The sequence below is a fragment of the Ochotona curzoniae genome, unplaced genomic scaffold (genome assembly GCF_017591425.1).
Source record: "Ochotona curzoniae isolate NIBS_2020 unplaced genomic scaffold, NIBS_Ocur_1.0 contig_229, whole genome shotgun sequence".
NCBI classification, from domain to species: domain Eukaryota; kingdom Metazoa; phylum Chordata; class Mammalia; order Lagomorpha; family Ochotonidae; genus Ochotona; species Ochotona curzoniae.
Window position 1 is genome coordinate 18,508 of NW_024465403.1, and position 8,828 is coordinate 27,335.

At 51.1% G+C, this 8,828-nt stretch overlaps 1 pseudogene; it reads left to right on the forward strand.

Moving 5' to 3' along the window:
• The first annotated feature begins 4,164 nt into the window (after nt 1-4,164).
• Nucleotides 4,165-6,322, forward strand: LOC121151086 (annotated as a pseudogene).
• Nucleotides 6,323-8,828: the final 2,506 nt, after the last annotated feature.

Here is an 8,828-nt window from a genome sequence, read left to right on the forward strand (position 1 = left end):
TGTTCTGAAGCAACATCCAGACTGCAAAGGCCAAGAGGTCAAACAACAAGGTGAAGTTCGCAGTACATTTGGTGGTAACAGAACAACTGCTGGGTGGGAGACCCTGGAGGTGCTCCTGGCTCCTGGCCTTGGGTCAGCTCAGCTCTGGCTGTTGCTGCCACTTGGGAAAGAGAACCAATGGATGAAAGATTTTTCTTTCTATCTCTCTTTCTCTCTGTAATCCAACTTTGCAACAAAAACAAATGTTTAAAACAACCACCACCGTGAACTTATCTGGACAAAAAGATGCTGGACTCTATGCTTTGTAGATGCTTGCAAGGAAATAATCTCAACCAAATTTGACCTGTGGTAATGCAACAAGGTGGAAGAATCCACCATGGGGGGAATGGGTTTTGGGGAGGGGAGGGGGGAATCCCGGTGCCTGTAAAACTGTGTCACATAATGCAATGTAATCAATAAAAAATAAATTAATTAATTAAAAAAAAACCACCACCAGTAATATCACTGGGATTCTCTCCTAAAACACACACACACATTCCATCATTCTCTCTACTATACCTATATCTATATCTATATCTACATATCTATATCTATGTCTGTATCTATATATACATTTACTAGAAAGTTTGACAGATAAGGAAACACTTTGATCCAAAGGGCTTGACTGGAATGGGAGAACAGTTACTTGTATTTCTTTCCTGCTGTAGATGTGCACATCTCAAAGATCCAGACTTGACAGCACCAAGTGGCTCATCAGGCTGTGTTGGCCCTTCTTGCACTGGCACAGCACTACCCACCATGACTGGAGACTTTCAGGGAAGTTTAAAATAACATTTCCTTCTGGGCCCGGCAGCGTGGCTTAGCGGCTTAAGTCCTCACCTTGAATGTGCCAGGATCCCATATGGGCGCTGGTTCTAATCCCAGCAGCTCCAATTCCCATTCAGCTCCCTGATTGTGGCCTGGGAAAGCAGTAGAGGACGGCCTAAACTTTGGGACCCTGCACCCGTGTGGATACTCAGAAGTTGTTCCTGGATCCTGGTTTGTGATCGGCATAGCATCGGCCATTGTGCTCACTTGGGGAGAGAATCATCGGACAGAAGATCTTCCTCTTTGTCTCTCCTTCTCTCTGTATATCTGAATTTCCAATAAATAAATAAATAAATCTTAGAAAAAAATAAATAACATCTTCTTTTGTTTGTTTTTTTAAATGGTATCTTGAGAATCTGATATGTGGGTCAAAGAACCTCTTTTTTTTTTTAAGATTTTATTTATTTTTATTGCAAAGTCAGATATACAGAGAGGAGGAGAGACAGAGAGGAAGATCTTCCAACCAATGATTCATTCCACAAGTGACCACAATGTCCAGTGCTGTGCAGATCCGAAGCCAGGAGCCAGGAACTTCCTCCAAGTCTGCCACATGGGTACAGGGTCTCATTTGTTTGGGCCGTCCTCGACTGCTTTCCCAGGCCACAAGCAGGGAGCTGGATGGAAAATGAGCTGCCGATATTAGAACCTGAGAGTATATGGGATCCTGGCTCGTTCAAGCCGCGGACCCTAGCTGCCAAACCACAGTATCAAAGGCAAAGGCAAAGACAGGTGAGAGGTTATGCCAAGAAAGTCAGAGCAACCACTGGCATGCATACAATTTATGGCTGGGAACAGGCCTGGTTAGGCACCTAAGAGGACACCCTAGCTGACTTGGGAGTTCAGGGGCTTTAGTGCGGAATGCATTCTCATCTGGATACAGCTACAGTCTCCCTTGTCACAAGTGTGGACTGGGACTGGATGCACCAAGCCAGGCCAGACTCCAACACCATCTCATATTCTGGAGGACCAGGGTAGCTGTGGGATGGACTAAGCTTGACCTTTACCCCTACTGAGCCATGTGTGAGCTGTGTTTGGGTATGGATGAGCCTTGGCTGTGCTGAAACACCCAACAACAAGCAGAATTGGTTGAAGGCCAGTTAGGAAAGACCACTGTTCCTGCTAGGACAGGAGGTGGACTGAATAGGGCTGGCTCATGGACCTACAAGTACATGCATAATCTGGCATTGGGAGAGGTTCTCATGGAGCAATCTGGGCAACTCCTCTGTCAGGACACAACCCAGCAGGTAAGCACAATAAGCACAAAACAAACAGCCCAGAGCAGGCCAGGGAAAGGTACCCAATGGCACACATTTGGCACAGGTCAGGGGTGGACCAGTTTACATCACCACTGACGAATCTGAGCAACAGAACAGTGTGAGAAGAAACAGTATGGTTGCGACACACACCAGTACACATTACAGCAGGAATTGAGAGTGGGCCTGGCCAGGCTGGCTACTGCTCCCACTAGCTGGTAGGGGGAATGCAGAGGGCACCCTTGCTGGAACACCTCACTCATTGCACAGCATGAGTTAATACCAGGCAGGGCTATAACACCTGTGGGCCACATGCAAGCCAGATCAGGGAAGAGTCAGGCTTGACTGACTGTCCCTGCTACAGGACATACATTCTACATAGTTCAGGGATGGGCCAGGCTGAACCAGTTCCTGTCAGCCACTGATGAACCCGAGCAACAGAACAGTACGGGTCAGGACAGTTATGGTTGTAACACATACCAGTACACATTACAGCTGGGATAGGGTACACGCTGGGCTGGAATTGACTGTAACCCTCACCAGCTGGAATTGGGGGTGAGCCAGGCCTGGTAGGCTAGAGCATGCACTAACAAATGCCAAGGTGAAGCGGGCCATGCCAGATTGGGCCACAACACTCATAGGAACCAAAAAGGTAGGGGGCAAACCTGGTAGGGAGAATATGGAGGGCACCCTGCTGGAACATGTTGCTCACTGGACAGCACGAGTTGGGATGGGGACAGACCAGACCAGGCAGGGCTATAACACCTGTGGGCCTCAGGCGAGCCAGATCAGGGAATAGTCAGGTTTAATTGGTTATCCCTATTGGGGCAAACATAAAGCAGAATAGGTGAGGGTTGGCTGGGTTTTACAACAGCATCAGATAGCAGATGCTGGCACCAGTGGCTAATCTGTCAAGTTAAACTACAGAACCATGTGAAAAGTGCATGATCTGGGAGTTTTGAGTGATCTAGGAGGGAAACAGTGGGCACCTCCCTCTTGGCTTACCACTTCCACTGCAGAGCATTAAAACCAGCACTGGGGCAGGGGTGGCTGGACAGAATGGCAACAAACAGAATGTGTGTGGGCTGGACAGTGGAGCTGGTTAGGTTGAACTAGGCTTCAATGCCTTTGACATATATGAGAGCTGAATGGGAGGTGAGACAGACTGAACTGGTCGGCTACACAAAATGGTAAGCATGGGAACTAGGGCAAGGGAAAGGCCTGGTGGGGGTTACTGTGGCTGGCCGCAACTAGGTTGCTGTTCCCTTTGGTTTATGTGAGGGCCAAAGGTGTGCTGCGCAGAATCAGGCTGAACTGCAACACCCATTGGTTCCAGTGGAGGACAGGGCTGAAAACAGAACCAACATAGCAATTGCAACCACAGCTGATTGGGGCGATGGACTGTGTTGGGCCCTGTAGCTGCAAGTACACATGAGAATCTAGTCCATTATCACTTCAAAGTTTCTTTGGGCATTTCCCCACTGAAACTGCTAGACTCAGAACTCTACCCATGGAGGGAAGTGCAGGTTCCAGGGTCTGCCATGGAGTGCAAGTGCCAGAGCCAAGCCACCTAGGACATAATCAGGTACACATGGAGGATATGGCAGTCTATGGGAACCTGCAGAGGATACCTGGCACCTCAACAGAGGACAGAACGAATCAATCAACTAATCCAGCCATATGTTGGTAGTAAAAAACTGGGCAAATGGAGACTCTAAGATGGGCTATGTCAGTCAGTGGATTCTGCAGCGAATTCATTGTGCTAGGAATGGAGTGATTGGGCCCGGCGCCATGGCCTAGCAGGCAAAGTCCTCGCCTTGAGCGCTCTGGGATCCCATATGGTAGCCGGTTCTCATCCAGGCAGCCCACTTCCCATCCAGCTCCTTGCTTGTAGCCTGGGAAACCAGTCGAGGATGGCCCAAAGCTTTGGGTCCCTGCACCCAAGTAGGAGGCCAGTGAGAGCTCCTGGCACCCAGCATCAGATTGGCACAGTACTGGCCACTGCGGTCACTAGGGGAGTGAATCATTTGATGGAAGATCCAACATGATCCTACACCATACGCCCACGCCCATCCAGCCCAAGCTAGCAAGGGTGGTGTTCCCCAAGCTGTACCAACCAACGCCTTAGCCTTTTGCACCCACCTGTGCCACACTCACCATCCAGGGCGAGCTGGGCTCCCTCCCACCACAGCTCAAGGCACTACAGAACCTGACCTTCATGGCAGCTGACAAGGCTGGCCAGAACGTGGTGTTGTCAGGCTTCCCTGCACCTGCCCACCCTGCAGACCAGCGTCTTCAGGCAGCCACCGGCCACTGCAACTGGGGTGGTGCAACTGTAGCCATCAGGTGTCTTGAGCAAACCCATGAGTGTGCACCTTCTGAACCAGGGCAGCAGTATCGTCATCCCTGCCCAGCACAAGCTGCCAGGCCAGAACCATTTCCTACTGCCTGGCGTCCCCACCTTCCAGCTCCCGCAACCACTCTCCTCCCTGCAAGCCAATGTGGGTGGCCAGATCCTGGCTGCTGCATCCCCTCACACACACGCACAGCTCATCGCCAACCCCATCCTCACAACCAAAACTTGGCAACCCCTATGAGCCTGGGCCCTGTGCTGGCCGCGCCCTCGGGTGCACACAGCGCTGCCACACACATCCTCTCGGCTGCACCCGTCCAGGTGGGCCAGCCCACTTTCTTCCAGATGCCCATGTCACTGGCGGTGGGTAGCCTGCCCACACAGAGCCAGCCTATAGCCGTGGCCCACACCACCTCCACCACAGTCCTGCAGGGTGTCACCCTGCCTCCCAGTACCATGGCCATGCTCAACGCCCATGCTCAACGGCCATGCTCGCTGCTGCGGTGGCTGGCTCCTCCACCACTACCACCTGGGAGGCCTCCCCCGTGCTCAACATGCAGCCCACCCCACCATTCCACCTGCAGCCAGCACACTGCTGCCCCTGGACCTGCAGCAGGCGCAGGTACATCTCTCTGTTTGCTGGCAGCCTCCCAGCCCTAAGTGTGACCAAGGACCCTGTACCTTAACTACAGCTTAAGAAGGACCCTGCACTGCAACCCAGCAAGGAGGCCTGTCTCCTGGAGAATTTGCACAAATACCAAGGCTCTGTGCTGTACCCCGACTGCAAGACCACCTTCCCCTACCTGCAGGATGCCCTGCAGGGCCTGCTGCCCTACCACGTGTACCAGGGCGCCCTCCCCTCCCCCAGCAACTACAAGGTGGACGAGGAATTTGAGACAGTCTCCACCCAGTTAATGAAACGCACCCAGGCCATCGCACCTGCCCACCTAGCTTGTGATCCGGCATTGCAGGACTGGTGGATAGCCTTCCATGACCTGGGCTGATGCGTCCTCCTCCCTGTCTTCCTCCTCGTCGTCTGCTGCCTCTTTCCTGGATGCCAATGAGGACAGCCCCACGCCTTCCCACAACGGCCCGCCAATCAAGACCTACGATGTGCGAAGCCACATCAGTCTCAAGCTCAAGATCAAACAGGAGACCAGGCTCAGCAAGGTGGTGCACAACAAGGCGCTGGACCCCGTGCACCAGCCGTCTCCTGCGCCCCAGAGCGCCGAGCCCCTGTAACGCCCACCCCCGAGCCCCTGCAGCGCAAACCCCCGCCACCACCAACCCGGCCAGCCAGATGAACGGCATCATGGACCACACGCCACCGCCGGCGCCACCTGGCACTCACAAGACCGTGGGCCTGCGCTACCCTGGCCGCACCTGCTGCTCTGCAAGAGCTTTCCAGAGCATGTGGCCACCAGTGCCACGCCCCTGCCCGCCAAGGTGGACGAGGCCAGAAGTGGCGGCCATGGAGAACGAACTGTACCAGCAGCTACTTAAGGGCACCGCCACGCTGCCTGAGCCCACCCACGCAGCCGCCCATGCCGGCTGGGAGGCCCCAACAATGCAACCCGCCAAGTGGCGCATGCCCCAGTCCGCCGACATGGACCAGGCCAGCTTCTCAAGCCACAGTCCACAGGACGACACTCTCAAGGAGCACTTGCAAAGTGCCATGGACAGCATCCTGAACCTGCAGCAGGTGCAGGGCCAGCCACATGGTGCGCTAGCACCTGCCACCTCCCCGCACCCCTGCACCGGCCCAACGCCTACCCACCCTCCAGCTTCAAAGGTGTCCTGCATCCCACAGATAACAGCGGGCAGCCGGGACTGCCCATCCAATGACTAAGTTATTGCAGTCACCGAGGGCCGCCTGGTGGATATGCGGGAGTGGGGTGTGCACCTGGGGAGGGGCCAGAGGATGACGGCCCCTCCTTCCCTCCCTCCCCGCAGCCCCCAGTGCCCACAGCTCACACTAGCGAGGGGCCAACAGGAGGGCACCCACAGCAGGGAGGGTCAGCCCTGACCATACAGCAACTGTACAGGAAACCAGAGGTTGGTGGAGATCAAGCAAGGTCCCCTCACCTCCCCCTGTGTCCTCCCGACGACCCGCACAGCCGCCACTCACCCCTCTGCTGGGATCTGTGTGCAGCCACCAGAAACTGGGGTACTCCCCGGCTCCCAAAACAAATGTGCACCTACATGGCCACTCTTCCTCTGCCTTCAACCACCCACGCCACGTTTTAAAATCCTGGAGACAGAACTAGTTGTGTAAGATAATTTTCTTTGTACTGTATTTAGTGTGTGTAACGAGTTTTTGAAAGGAGAATCCTGTACATTTAGAACTCTTGTAAATTAAAAGCCAATCCTGAAAAAAAACTGAAGAAAAATTAAAAAAAATAAAATGAGGAGATGTGGGCATCTAATAGAGTGGATGAGAAACTGCTTAGGAGACGCTCACTCTATACTGGACTGTCTGTGTTTGTGTTATCACTCCACAACAAAGTCCATCTCACTGCTAACGCACTCCCTGGAAGCAGGCAGGGAATTTCTCAAGTACGTGAGTCATTGCACTGCTGTCATGGACACGGATTTAGTTCCTGGCTCTAGTTTTTGACCTGACCTTGTCTCAATCTTGAAGACTTTAAGGAGTTAACCAGATGGTAGATCCCTCTGTCTCAATGACTTGTACAAATGAAATAAATTAATAAAAATTATATTAAAAATAAGAGAAAAACATTTTTTAAAGGTTTATTTATTTTTATTGCAAAGGCAGATACATAAAGATTATGAAAGACAGAGAGGAAGATCTTCAGTCCAGTGATTCACTTCCCAAGTGACCACAATGGCCTGCATTGTTTCCAACTGAAGGCAGGAGCCAGGAACTTCCTCCAGGTCTCCCACTTGGTTGCAGAGTCCCAAGACTTTGTACTGTCCTCGACTGCTTTCCCAGGCTGCAAGCAGGGAGCTGGAATGGAAGTGGGACTACTGGTTCTAGAACCTGAGAACATATGGGATCCTGGTGCATTCAAGACAAGGACTTTAGCCACTGTGCCAGGCCCGAGAAAAGTAATTTAAAAACAAGAAGTGGCATGGATGTTTACTGCAGCTTTTCACACAAAGTTTGAAGACCACATGCTTCTACCCAGTGATTCTAAATACAGCAGCATATTATGTGAAAAACAATCTCACAGAACAGCAAGGGAAGGTACACACCGACTGGCAGTAATCAGGACAAGTTAATGCTACAGTATCAGTGCCCAGCCAGTGGGAACTGCTACTTAGCAATATGATCAGAGATCTCAGTTAACACTACATGAAAACAATAAAATTGAACAAGTCCCAGAGAAACACAAAATAAATAAGCGCACATGGAGCAAATCTTAGACTCAACCCTTCGACCTCAACAATACTTCACACACCATCAGAATGTGTCCACAATTTCTAACCTAAGAATACTGACCCATGTGGAAAACACTTGACATAATTAGCATATGAGAAATAAAAAGCAAGAAAAATACCGTCACCAGTATCAAAAACTACAGCAAAGGCCAGCATTGTGGTATAATATGTAAAGCTGCCAACTGCAACACCAGCATCCCATATGGAATCAGCTGTTCCACTTCCAGCCCAGCTCTCTGTGAATCTCCTGGGAAAAGCAGTGGCAGATCATCCAAGTGCCTGGGCCCTGATCACCCACATGCAAGACCTGGAGGAAGCTGCAGGCTCCAGGACTCAGCTTGGAGCAGCACTGCTCATTTTAGCCACCTGTGTAGTGAGCTAGTGGGTAGAAAATCTCTGTGTCTTATTTTTTTAAAGATTTACTTATCTTTATTTAAGTCAGATACAGAGAGAGGATAGAAGAGACAGAAATATCTGCCGTCCACTGATTTACTCCACAAGAGGCTTCAGCTGCTGGCACTGTGCTGATTGAATTTAGGAGGCAGGAGCTCTTCTGGGTCTGCCAACGGGTACAGGGTCCCAAGGCCTTGGACTGCCCATGAGTACTTTCCCTGGCCACAAGCACGAGGCTGGATGGGAAGCGGGGCTGCCGGGATTAGAAGCGGCGCAAATATGAGATCCCGGGGTGCTCAAGGAGAGGACTTTAACTACTAGGCCAAGGCACCTGGCCATTTCTCTTACTTGAACTCACATTTCAACATAAAAAAAGAAAGAAAAGAAATAAAGACATTTTTAAGATCTATTTACCATACTATACCACTTTAAAAAATTCAATTTAAGAAATCACAAACATCAATTATCAGACAGTACTAGAATTTAGTCACCTTTGACAATGGAACATCAAAGAGACCAAGACTTAAATTCACAAAGGATTTTTTCAAATACATTGTCTA